Source organism: Culex pipiens, chromosome 3, assembly GCF_016801865.2.
Source record: "Culex pipiens pallens isolate TS chromosome 3, TS_CPP_V2, whole genome shotgun sequence".
Classification (NCBI taxonomy): Eukaryota; Metazoa; Arthropoda; class Insecta; order Diptera; family Culicidae; genus Culex; species Culex pipiens.
The window spans coordinates 22629395-22642937 of NC_068939.1; the positions used below are offsets into that span (position 1 = coordinate 22629395).

The 13543-nt window shown below is 31.9% G+C and overlaps 1 protein-coding gene across 7 annotated transcripts in view; it reads left to right on the forward strand.

The window, feature by feature from the left end:
* The window catches only part of LOC120418906 (uncharacterized), a 428949-nt gene that overhangs the window by 282445 nt on the left and 132961 nt on the right, over window positions 1-13543 (forward strand). The window contains exon 1 of one of the 7 annotated variants that reach the window (XM_039581433.2): window positions 9576-10294. The exons of the other annotated variants lie outside the window; for them this stretch is intronic. The gene's annotated coding sequence lies outside the window, so the exon portion shown is untranslated. Of the gene's footprint in view, window positions 1-9575; window positions 10295-13543 lie in introns of those variants that run through there. 7 annotated transcript variants of the gene reach the window in all.

The window sequence follows — 13543 nt, forward strand, 5'->3', positions numbered from 1 at the left end:
CAGTTGTCAAGCGGGAGCGTTGATATCTGATCTCTTCCCACTTGCACTTGAAAGTCCACTCAAGCGCAAATAAAACGCCGACCGGCCAGCACAAATCCCATCATATTGGTCATATAATTACAATTTCCCTGCTCAAACCCCACCCCAACATTGCGCAATTCCCCTAATGGGAGGGCATGGGGACAATTGCAGCAGCAGGCGTTGCTTATCCATCCAGCTCATCCAGCTACTATCCACAGGTGGAAAGTCGTCGACAAGAGTTACGTAAAAAAATAAGTCAACGGCAATTGCGCTAACGTAATCCGACGACAGTTCGTGATTGCGATTATGACAGTTGTCAATTGTCGACCTGGAGAATGATATTTGAGTTATGAGGAGAAAATTATCCACTAGTCTTGAAGAAGAAATCGGTTAAAAAGTTACAACCTAATTTAGAAACATGAAACAAAGCCATAACTAGGGCTAGTGATTTTTCACGGCAAAAAAAAAATCGAAATGACGCGGCATACCAATTACAAAACATTTTAATTTCACGGCAATTTTACGGTACAGTCATCCCACATATTCGGAACACCCACAAATTCGGAACACTTTTATGATAATTTGTCAATAGCATGCCAAAAGTAGCTTTTCTGTCGACCTTACTATTTTTAGAACCTTCATTTGGACATTATCTTGCTATTGCACTAGTAAAAGTAGTACTTTTTGAACAAAAAACTTCATTCCAAGACTATTTTGTCCAGAGCAGCAATGGCCTGTTTCATAATTGTGGGATGTTATTGTGCCTCCCACAATTGTGGAACACCTGAATTTAACTGATATTTTCACGAAAAAAGTTATCAAATCATGTATAAAACATCACTAAGCTTGAGTTTCAATGACTTCAGTGTGTGAAGTCATTGTTTGGTAATAAATATGTACTCCTGGAGAGATCCAAAGTTTGTTTACATTCGTAAGAAAAAAGTGGTCCGAATTTGTGAATTTCAAGGGTCAAAGTAATTCTTCAAAAACTTCATATAAAAGTTAAAATTTGCAGATGTTCGAAACAGCATTCGAAAGATCGCAAGAAAAGCTTTCAAATGAAGGCAAAAGCGAATCATTAAGTTCAATTATCGATTTGCTGTGATTTTTTGAACATTGGCCGATCTGGAAACCGTTCCGAATATGTGGGATGACTGTACCTTAAAAACTGCTCAAAATAAACGTAAAAATGTATTCTTATAGCAAAATCATTAACAGAAAGGAGTATTGGATTTATCTTGGAAAATTTTGAAGAATCTCCGTCACTTGAATTCTAGATTTTTTAATAGGTCTTACAAACAAATGTAAACATTGAGTGTATCCCGCTTATTCCAATGAACATTGACATTTATTTAGATGAAGGCGGTGAACTAAATGAAATGAAATAAGGTGTGAAAGGGATACACTCAATGTTAACATTGGTTTATACGACCTAATAAAAAAAAAGTCAAGAATCAAGTGATTTAATTTTATTGTGTTTGTATAACATTAATTTGCTTGAATACCTCCAAAACGAAGCACCTCCTGAACCTCTAATTCAGCGATTCTAAATCTTTTTCGGCCAATTCCCCCCTTCAATAATAAATTTAGTATCAATTTACAAAATCATAATCATAATCGATTTGTTTTAACATATTTTCAATAACCTGATCATGGTAAATGGAAAGCAAATGTCTAAAAAACATTTAAACAGTCAACAAATCTTTAAAAAAAATCTCTTACAAATAACACTAATATTAGCTCATAACCGTAAAAATAGAACTAAAGGAAATTATTTTAAAAAATTAAAGCACTGCTCATGTTTGAAACAATGTCAATGAAAACTGTATCACAGGTATTAAGAACAGCTAATTTTTGAAAACTAGAACAAAAATATTCAAGAACACTTCATTTTTCGAACAATACGAAAATTCAGAGAAATAGATTCCTTCGAAAAACCATTCATATTTTTGAGTTTTTGGCCGTTATATATCAAACATTTTCAACAATAAAACCGAAAAAACGGCAAGGAAATTTACATATTTCACAAGAAATGTAAAAATAATTATAAGCATTAAACTTTGATAAAAGTGTCCTAATGTTTTTTTCTAGTTTTAAGCAAAAACTTTCAAATCAAAGAATTTCTATTGCATCCTCATTTTCCCTAAGGATTTCCTCACCGGTTGAGAAACACTGCTTTAATTCATCAAAACTAGAATCATTAAAAAAAAGTGCAATAAAGATTTATTTTTTGCTTTCCTTGATTCCAGCAATAGGAAAATTTTAGTTTTTAAATAAAGTTCAGAAAAAACTTCATTAAAAGTAATTTTTACATTAATTCATATAATTCAAGAAAAAATATAAAACATTTTAAAATGGTTAACAAATATGATTTCAATATGGGTCATTCCAGGTCAACTTTTTCTATAAAAAGTAACCTGTAGATAGTCTTCTGCTTAAGTATTTGCAAAGATATCATTAAAAGAAAAAAACGTTTTTTACAAAACCGTCAAAAAAGAGGACGGTGCCAAAAATAGAGCGATGGTCCAATCAGCACCAAACTTGGGATTCTGTTAACTATCGATAGATGAACGTTCCCTCCAAGTTTGGTCCAAATCGGTGAAGGTACACTTTTGGACTCGACCTTCACCGATTTGGACCAAACTTGGAGGGAACGTTCATCTATCAATAGTTAACAGAAATCCCAAGTTTGGTGCTGATTGGACCATCCCTCTATTTTTGGCACCGCCCTCTTTTTTGACGATTTTCTAAAAAACTTTTTTTTCTTTTAATCATAACTTTGCAAATACTTAAGCAAAAGACTTTCTACAGGTTGCATTTTATAGAAAATTGTCCAAGGAATTCGATAAAAATAAAATTTTAACCCTTAAATGCCCACTAATATTATATTTTAACGTTTTAAGTATTAAAATTCAGTTTTGACCAATTTCTTATATTTTTATTTTTTTATTTTATCACTATTGTGTTCTCCGGACAATTTTACATAATAATTAATGTAGACCTCAAACTAAAATGAACTATTGGCAAGATACAGCGATTTTACTGAAAAAAGTTTGATTTTACGCAGCACTCGGAAGTACATGGTGTACTTTTCAACAAAAAGGGATGAATCCCGCATAGTTCGGTTTTTAAATGTGAGAAACTTATTTCGGATTTGAATTCATAGGATAGAGTGCAGCGCAAAATCAAACTTTTTCAGAAAAATCGCTGTATCTCGCCAATAGTCCATTTAAGTTTGAGGTCTACATTGATTATTATGTAAAATTGTCCGGGGGACACGATGGTGATAAAACAAAAAAAAATAAGGAATTGGTCAAAACTGAATTTTAATACTTAAAACGTTAAAATATAATAATAGTGGGCATTTAAAGGTTAAAATTTTATTTTAATCGTATTCCTTGGACAATTTTCTATAAAATGCAACCTGTAAAAAGTATTTTGGTCAAATAGTTGCAAAGTTATGGTTTAAAGAATAAAAAGTTTTTTAAAAAATCATCAAAAAAGAGGGCGGTGGCAAAAATAGAGGGATGGTCCAATCAGCACCAAACTTGGGATTTCTGTTAACTATCAATAGATGAAAGTTCCCTCCAATTTTGGTCCGAAGGTGAAGGTCGAGTCCAAAAGTGTACCCAGTTGACCTGGAATGACTCGTATGTATTATTTTACTAATCAATTGAAATAAAACACATAATCAATATTTAAAATATTTAATTGCAATTTGTTCATCGTTGTTTTATATCGTTGATTAATAAAAGTAAATTTTATAAAAAATTATTTGATTTTATTTTTTGGAGTTTTGTGGAATAAAGAAACTACCTGCATATTGTTGAATATTCTAATGAACAATATCTTCAAAAAATAGTTGTAGATCTGATATGAAATACTTTTTTATTTGTAAACTACTTTTAAAATGCTTGTTAAAAGTCTTTTAAAATGTTTGAGTTAAGAAAATAAAGCTTGAATGCACTGAGTAGCGATTTATCGATTGAATATTTCAAATTTCGCGGCATTTCACGGTATTTCCCAAATTTCACGGACTGGGGGGAATTTTGCCGATTAAGCGGCTTCTGTGAAATCGCAAAAAATCACTAACCCATAACATTTGCTTCCATATCAAGATTTAACCAAAAATCTTCTGACCAATTTATATTCAAAATTGATTTCAGCATTGAACAAAAAAACCTTTCTAAATTGATTTTCTTAGCAAGATATATGTGACTTTCAATGTCAGAAATGAAACGTCATTGAAATTTTCTGATTTTTTAGACAAATGTATATTTTCAAAATTCTTAAATCAACCATAATTTTTCTCCTACGTCATTAACGGAACAGGTAAAACTAATCGGAACTCCTAAAACGAGTTTGAGTCTGCTGGTTTGACATGTAATTGCTCTATGATTTTGCTACAATTAATGCTTAATCTCCTTAGAACTCGTTAGAGAGCTTAAATTAAAGACACAGCAAATACCCAGCACCGTCCACTTCCTCCTTCCCCACCTTAATAGGGGTTTTCACCAACCCAGGACACGCTTAGCCGATGTGGGTGTCGACGTCAGCCGGTCGTCCCAGGACGATGGTCAACGTACGTGACTTTATTTCCTGCTGTCTGCAAGAGTCACAAACACACCAACGCACAAACACAATGCGGTGTAATGCCATTGTGAACTTTTGCTACTTGTGTGCGTGTGTGCATTTGATAGAGACGTCCTCCCTGAATAGGGTTTTCTTCCCTAACAAAAGAAATGGCAAGCCAGAATAGAAGAGCTGAATATCAGGTCCGAAACACAACCGGCCAGTTTTGCAACAATATTTCATTTACAGAACAGAACAACACTGCACTCTGATGATAATCGCTGGTGTCTTGTGCTGGTCCTAGGCCAAGTTGTGTGGGAGGATGAGGGTATTGTCTGGTTCCCAGTGGTGCGCCACCTGTTCTGACGGGTGGCCGGAAGGGTAAGGGGTCAGAAATCGTTGGGTTCAAAATTTTATTTCCTTTTTTTGGAGATTAAGATGAGCAACTTTTTATTCAACAACAAATTGCTAAATATTTTAACAGATTTTGTAATGTTGAACATAACTAGGCAAACTTTCAATCTCGAGTTTTCAATCCCATAAAGCATTTTTTATTTAAGAGATAAATAGTTTCACTCACTGTCTCCTAATAGGTCCTCATTTTCCTAGTGAATATTTCGGCTCGAGTTGAGAGTCGATTTGGCCCAAGCCAAAATTCTCACTGGGTTACTACTGATACGGCGTGTTTTCTAGAACAAACCTTTCAGGAAAAAAAAGTCATCGTTACTTTCAAAATATATTTTGTAGAAAATTCTTTCGGCTTTGCGAAACATTCGTGAAATTTTCCGATCTATCCGAAAAAAATATTTTCATTTATTTTAATCAAGACTAACATTTTAAAAGGACGTTCTATTGAACGTTTGGCCGTTTTGAAATGTCAGTCTTGATTAAAAAAAATGAAAATATAGTTTTCAAAATGATCGAAAAATTTCAGGATTTTTTTATATTTTAACATTGAAATTCGGACCACTATTTGCTGAGGTATCGACATAAGAAAATGGTGGGTTGTTTGAGTGAGACTTAGAATTCAATTTTCCCTTTTTTAACCCTTTGCATGGCAATATCTCAGCAACTAAGGGTCGTATGAACAAAGTTCAAAAATCAAAATATAGATAATTTTGTCAACTTTTCAAAATATGAATAACTGCGACTATTTTCAAAAAACTTCAGTTTATCAAAATTTCACCAAGATAGTTTTTGATTGCAAATTTGTTTTTATAAGGAAAAATAAAATTGAAATTTTTATGCGACCAATATTGTGATTTTTTGAAAAAATCATTAAGCTGGTACAAATGTTATTTAAAGTTTTTTGTTTAAAGCCCTTCAAAGTTGACCCGAAAAATCTGGGGGCAAAAAAAATCAAAATTTCAATCGAAATTTAAGTGCAATCAGCTGAAATGAATTTCAAGTGCATTCCCCTGCATTTAGAATAATTTTAAGCATGTATGGGTTGATTTGAAAATCCTTTGAATTTTTGAAAATTTTCGAGATTTACTATCGCAAAAAGTTTTTTTTTTCACTATTTTTTTTTTTTGTTTTCGTCATATGTTTATTTTTTTGAAAAATAATGATTGCAAAACAACTGAACTAGTCGGTAAAAAAAAATGTTTCCACAATCTGAAAAATTCTGCTGAAAATTTCAGAAAAGTTGGCAGTTAATGTCCCCTGAAACATACACGGCGTGATTTCTAGAACATTTTTTAAAGGAAAAAATAGTTTTCGCTGCTTTCAAATGTGTCTTAGAGGAAATTTTGTCAGCTTTCCAATGCTTTTAAGCGCGAATGATTCAAGGACAAATTTACGAGATATATTTTTTTAAAGATTTTTGTTCTAAATTCCTTTATTATTTATTGAAAACTTTTGAATAACAGTTTGGAAACTTGTAAAAATGTGTTTTATGTGAAATTTACTCATCAAAATGTGCAAAATAAAACAAGAAACAACTTTGTAGAAGGTTGAAAATTGTTGAACATTTTGAACATATTTTTTAACTGAGTTTTTAAATATGTGTGATTTATTCAGAAATTAAGAAATAAAAGATAATTACATTATTGTTGTGTACAAATATCACGTGTCTGCTCTGATTTAGCTCATACAACTGTTTTGGTTTTTGCAAATTTGAGAATACTCAGATTATTATTGGATTTTTATGAATAAAAATGATATTTGCGTGATCAAATTTGAACCAGAAACATGGATACAAAACATGATTTAAAATCGAAAATGTACTACAAATTACTGTTGCAAGCTTCAAAAGTCATATTCTCATGAATATAGAAAAACAAAGAAAGAAAAGTAAAATTAAAAAAATGTTTTTCTGTTGAAAATGCATTTAATAAAAAAAAATCAAACAGAAATTTCAATTTGAAACTGGTTAAACAAAAGTCAAAGTATTTGTAAAATGTTTTTAAAGATAAAATTTACAAAATTCTTTAAAATCGTTGATTCCTTGATCATTTCGAACAAGAAAAATTTAAAAAAAAAAACAATTCATATTCATGAAAAGTATTTATCCTGAAGCTTGTAATGTAGTTCAATTTTGAGTATAAAACAAGTTTTGTATCCATGCAACTGGTAAATATTTGGTTAAGGAAACATTAAAACTTTTCATAAAAATTTAATACTCTTATCTATCTCAAACTTGCAAAAAACGGGTTTATCAGCTAAATCCAAGCTAAATCTGAGCAGATATTTCTACACAACAATTATGTAATCATAAATAAATATAAATTATAAATTATAAATTCTTTTAAAAATATATGTTTATACAGTTTTATGATGTTCATTTCTAAATAAATCCCACATACATTCAAAAACTCGGTTAAACTAAATTTTAAAAATGTTTAGGATTTTGCAACCTACTACAATGTTTTCCCGAACAGACGGTAATAACTAAATTCATGCCATTTCAATAACAAATACTGTTAAAATAACAGAAAGTGTTATGGAATATTCTTGCAAAATCCATTTTAGCATAAGAGTTGAATAACAGTTTGTTATCATAACAAAATTTGTTATTGGTCTGATATTGATTGAAATCCAAAACAACTTGGGAATAACATTTTTTGTTATGGAAAAATACCGCCAACTGTTACTGGGATGATCGGATTAGTTGTTAAAATAACAAAAACTAATAACAAAGTTTTGTTCGAAAAATAACTGAAAATGTTATCAGTAAGTTATTACAATAACAATCCAATAACAAAAAATTCATAACGACGAATAACAAATCTAGTCATAAATAACATAAAATTTTATTGGCCTAGTATTTTCAAATATCAAAAAATGTTATTCTTAAGCTATTTCCGTCTGCTCGGGTTGTCTTGTCTTATTTTGCACATTTTGATGAGTACATGTCACATAAAACACAACATTTGACAAGTTTCACAAACTGTTTTTAAAAACTTTCCAATAAATAATAAAGGAATTTAGAACAAAAAACTTAAAAAATATATATCTCAGAAATTTCTCAATGAATCATTTCGCTCTTAGAAGCATTGCAAAGCTGACAAAATTTCCTATAAGACACATTTGAAAGTAGCTATGACTATTTTTTCCCCTAAATGTTGCCCAGTCGCTGGCAGCTATAAGTCGTTTTCGCTCACGAATGGTTACGCGCTTCAATCGAAAAAGATTCGTTCGACTATGAATGAGTGATTGTTGATCTTTGAATCGAAAATCAGGACCTTTGATTTTAACAAAGTAAAATATTATCCACTTTAAAATATTTAAACATGGTACTTCGAAAACGTTTTTGGAGCAGATGAGATTTATAAGACTGCTACTTTGCTGACTCTCTGATCAATTCATACTCACGAAAACTATTTCTCCTGAAGCTTGCAACAGTAATTTGTAGTTCATTTTCGATGATAAAACACGTTTTGTGTCAATTCGTAAAGGAACTGTGACATTTATTCATAAATGGTTTATAATATGATTAAAAATCTAAAATCTGCAAAACAACCGATTGTATCAGCTTAATTGAAGCACACCGGTGATTTTTGTTTCATTAAACATAAGAAAAATTACATTTATTCATGTAAAAATTGTTTTAACACAGTTTTAAAATAATAATTTCTGAAAAAATCAAAACAATAATTCATTTAATTTAATTCAAACTTCACTCAACGTTTATTCTTTTCAAAAAATTAAAAAAGTGCTTCTCGGTAATCTATTCCTTTCAATAATCTCATCCCTCATTGGGTCCCGCGCGCACGCACCCATCCAAGCCCTATTATGCGATGCAAAACAAAACAAAAACAGTATAATACAGAGAGAGAGAGAGGGAGTGAACACAACAAAAAAGTGCAGCTGCAGGCACTTTAGCAAACTGCGCAACACGCCCCCACTTTGCATTTTTCGCGGCGTTGCCGACCTGGGCACCACTCTCAGGTGTGTGTGTTTACTAGCCGGGCAATAGTAATAGAACACCATCACCAGCGCCGCCGCCGGCAGAGTCCGTTGACGGCCAAGATGGTGACACAAGTGGTGAAAATTTCGTTTGTTTATATTTATTATTATTTAGTTTTTTTTTGTATTTAAGCAGATAAACTTTATCATTTCACTTAATACTATGTGTAAAACTACTTTTTAATCAATTTTGAAAAGTTCTTTAATTTTGAAATTTATTCCATTGTTTTTTTATAACCCTCACGCATACCATCTTGAACCGGAGTTACACCACTTCGTGCCTGACTTTGACTCCGCGATGCCAGCCAGTAGTCATCAGTTAGTCAGTTTTGTGCAGCTTGTGCCATCAAATGCACGCGAGAAATCGTTGTCATAAAAAAAATAGAAAAGTGGCTACTTAAAGTTCGCGATCCGCGCGCTGGGTGGATTTATTATCTAAAGTCCAACGGTGTAATGTGTCCGAGTATTATTGAACACTTAAACGTCCATTGGCGGGATTTTCTAAACAAACTTTAATGTTCGGTGAAATACTTAACAGAATAAAGGCAAGTGTCGTGAAAGTTTTGAAAACGTACTTAAATTCAAATATTTATGAAAGTGATTCCCACTTTTTATGTGCACCAGACAATAAATCACGATTGATGGCTTCGACAAGGAGAATAGAGTAATGTTCCTGACACCGTCGAATTCCGGCTAAAATTTCTGACGAAAGCAGCCCTGAGCATCGACCTGCGAGTTGACGTGACTTATTGATACAGCCCTGACGGTTTAAAACTAGATGCCAATTGAGGCAATTTTTCAACTATCGATTTTCTAAAAAATCCAAGAATTTTTGTAACTAAAAAAATATCATAAAAAAATTCCCGTACAAGTTCAACAACTGACACTTTACCCCAACACAAAACATCAATCAAACTGGTATAGAGTGCAGTGCTAGATGAGTTACAGTCGCAGTGTCGAACGAATTGAGTTGGGCCTTGTACAGCACAAAAAAAAATAACTAGCAGCAGGGTCGTACCTATACCTGTAATCACGGGCAATTTAGTGCGAGAGCATCAAGTGGTGAATTGGCGAGTTTTGTGGTGACACGACCGTCGGCGAACGGGGCGTGTGTTTGTGAAGGGAATTTGTGGCAAATTACGTCAAATTGATGTGTATTTTTCGGAAGTGTACAGTAACAGATTGCTGACAAATTGGGACAAGTGACGGTTTATTTCGGTGAAAATTTAAAGTTGTTTAATGAAATTGTGACAATTGTTTTCCGGTGTCTGTATTAATTCAAGTGATTTAGGTAAGCATTTTTTTGTAATTTATATAAGCATTGTTTAGTAAAATCACAACATTTAATTGAAATAGTCAATTTTCATAATTTTCAAATAAAAAAACAATACATTTCGAGACTTATTAAAAAAAACAAGCAAAAGCTATAACGAATTGCTGCTAACATTGTTATAGACAAATTGGAAAAAAATAAACGTTATGAAACGCATTCTTCTTAGTTTACAATCGATTGTAATAGTTTTTTTTTTTTAAATCATTTGAGGGTAGGAATCAAAACTTTTTATTAAAATATGATTAACGAGGTATATATTCAGTAAAATCAAAATATTAATGAAATAATTACTAATAAGAGCTTAGCAAGAATATTTTTTGCATAAAAAAAAAACGAAACTATTGGCACTACGCCCCCCGGGGCATGGCCTTCCTCTAATGTGGGATTTCTGCTCCAGCGCCTCTGACGAGACAGGAGAAACCGGGACCGACGTTTTACTTCACCATCCGATAGAAGCTCAGTGGATAAGGCGGGAATCGAACCCGCGTCTCATAGCATCATCGGGATCGGCAGCCGAAGCCGCTACCCCTGCGCCACGAGACCCACACAATTTTACGATGACATAAACTAGGAAAATATTTCCAGCAGAATCACTCAATTTAAACATTAGTTTAAATGTGTTGTGAAATACTACAAGGATAATTACTGGAGTCAAAAAACAAGAGAAATGTTATTAATAAGAAAACAATTTATTTCAATTAACAAATTTCATTTTATTTATATTGGTATGCTTCGACGATCCATGGCTACAATATACAAAAGCCACTTTTGAAGCTGAACTGGTCGAAAACTTTCCGATTTCTGCAAACCGAATATTATTAAGGAAATGTGAAAAAAAAAATATGGCAATGATTTTTTTATTTGAGTTGGTGCCTTCCTCACATTCATAAAGTGAATACACTACACATCCTCCAAAAAGTGTATAAATAACACTTATTTTTATCAATATATCTGAGATCCGGCCTGAAAAAAAGTTTATTAAAAACACTAAAGTACTCATAACTTTTGATGGGGTTTCAGATCTTCAATCATTTGGGCATGTTGGAAAGGTCTTCGATTACTTATTCAACAATGACAGATCCGGACACTTTTTCATCAAAATACTTGAGATCCGGCCTTGAAAAAGTAAATAAATAATACTTATGTACTTATAACTTTTGATGGGGTTGTCAGATCTTCAATCTTATGAAAGTGTTGGAAAGGTCTTTCAAATACCTTTTGATCAATATATAGCATGACGGGTTTAGCTAAAATCGTTTTTTTAGCATAACTTTTGAAGTTATTCTCTAAACTTTATAATAATAACTAGGGTCTTGTGGGACCCTAAGACGGATCGAATGAGACCAAAACCGTCCAAATCGGTTCAGCCAGTCCGGAAATAATCTTGTGCATATTTTTCGGTGCACGGACTTACAGACATACACACGCACAGACATTTGTTCAGAATTTGATTCTGAGTCGATAGGTATACGTGAAGGGGGGGTCTATGAGGTCGAATAAAGAAGTTCATTTTTCGAGTGATTTCATAGCCTTTTCTCATTGAGGAAAAAAAAAAGTTTTATGTTTTCAAAAATCACTATTCTTTCAAAAAGACTCTAAATTGAAAAAAAAATCTAAATATTTTGGTTGTCTTTCGTGTTAAAGATTTGTTAAACATACTTTTCATTTGTTTTTTTGTTATCAGATTTTGCAGTTTATAGCTTTAAGGTTTTGTAATTCACTAATGCATTCTGTTGCTCATTTTCCAAATGGCGATATGGATAGGTTAACAGATCATTGTCTGATCAAGTCTGTAAGCCAAGTAAAACAATGTAAACAAAAGTCTATCATGCTCCAGTCAGTGGATGTTTGCATTAGTAACGAGCAGGACAGACTCTTTGTTTATACTTCGGCTTTGGCCCATTTACATTGTTTAGCTTGAAATCATTTTTCTAGCATTTTATTTTTAAAATTGATCCTGCCATTTGAAAACGTGTGCATTTTTGTAATGTTGGGCTCAAATTAAAAAAAAAGTGAAATAGCTATTTTTTTATATTGAAAATCTATCCATTAGTTTACCAGATACTATCATTGGATAAATTAAGTTTGACAAGGTGACACTGAGTGAACTGAGCGAAACTCATTTTTAACACAATTTCAAATTTGCTAAAAATTATATTTTTTCGAAAAATATTGCCTCAAAACGCCTATAATTCTAATAATAAATAAAAATCAAAATTAAAAATTTTGAGCCTAACTCTCAAAATATTTAAACAAAAAGTGCTATATAGATTATCACAGTTACGCTTCTTTCAAAACTGTTTACAACATTTTCACAACATTTCTTCTACAAGCTGTTTAGAATAGTACTCTGCATGGGTTGATACTTTTTGGTAATGATTTTCCTCTTTCTTCTAAAAATATGATGTAGGGGAACTATACCCTTTCTCAGCCTATTTCTATTGTCGGCCTATCATACCTTTTATCATAAATTACAGCTTAAATAAAGTGTTTTTGACTGCTCCAAAGTAATAAATAACTCAAATAAAAGTGAGCAAGCAACTAATCATTGTTGATACATCTGAAAATGTTGATTTAACAGCGGAAAACGGTAAAAGTGATGGGAATTGGTCGAACGGCTTAGTGTGATTAAAATGGTAATATACCCCTATTTTATTTGCGTTTAAGGACCACTTAAAGCAGGGATGCCCAAAGTTTTTGGATAGCGGGCCAAATTTGAAGTTCACGTAAGCCAGCGGGCCAAATGCGATATTTTTTTTAATTTGATAAAAAATTACGTTATTTTAATCGATAAAATTCGGAAAGTTGATGTTTTTAAATTTTAGGTATTATTGAATATTTCGTTATTGTAGAACAACAAAAATTCCAACAGTTCTGATAAAAACATCCAATCAATCTGTTAAAATTTATTAATATTCCAAAGAATTTACAAGAAAAATATTATGTTCATGCCTCAACAAACATTGAAATTAGATTATACATTATGTTTGTATGTTTATTTTACACGGTCTGGTTAAGGTTCAAAGGTTATTGAATATTTTGTGTCTAAAAACAATCTTTATTTCACAAATAAAATTAATCAACGATATATTTTTGAAAACCCTTTAGTTTTCACTTAAAATTAAAACATATTTTATGAGGTGATACAAGATTTGAAAAATTGCATAATTTGACTTTAAAATAAAGTGCAACAAAAATTACAGAGGT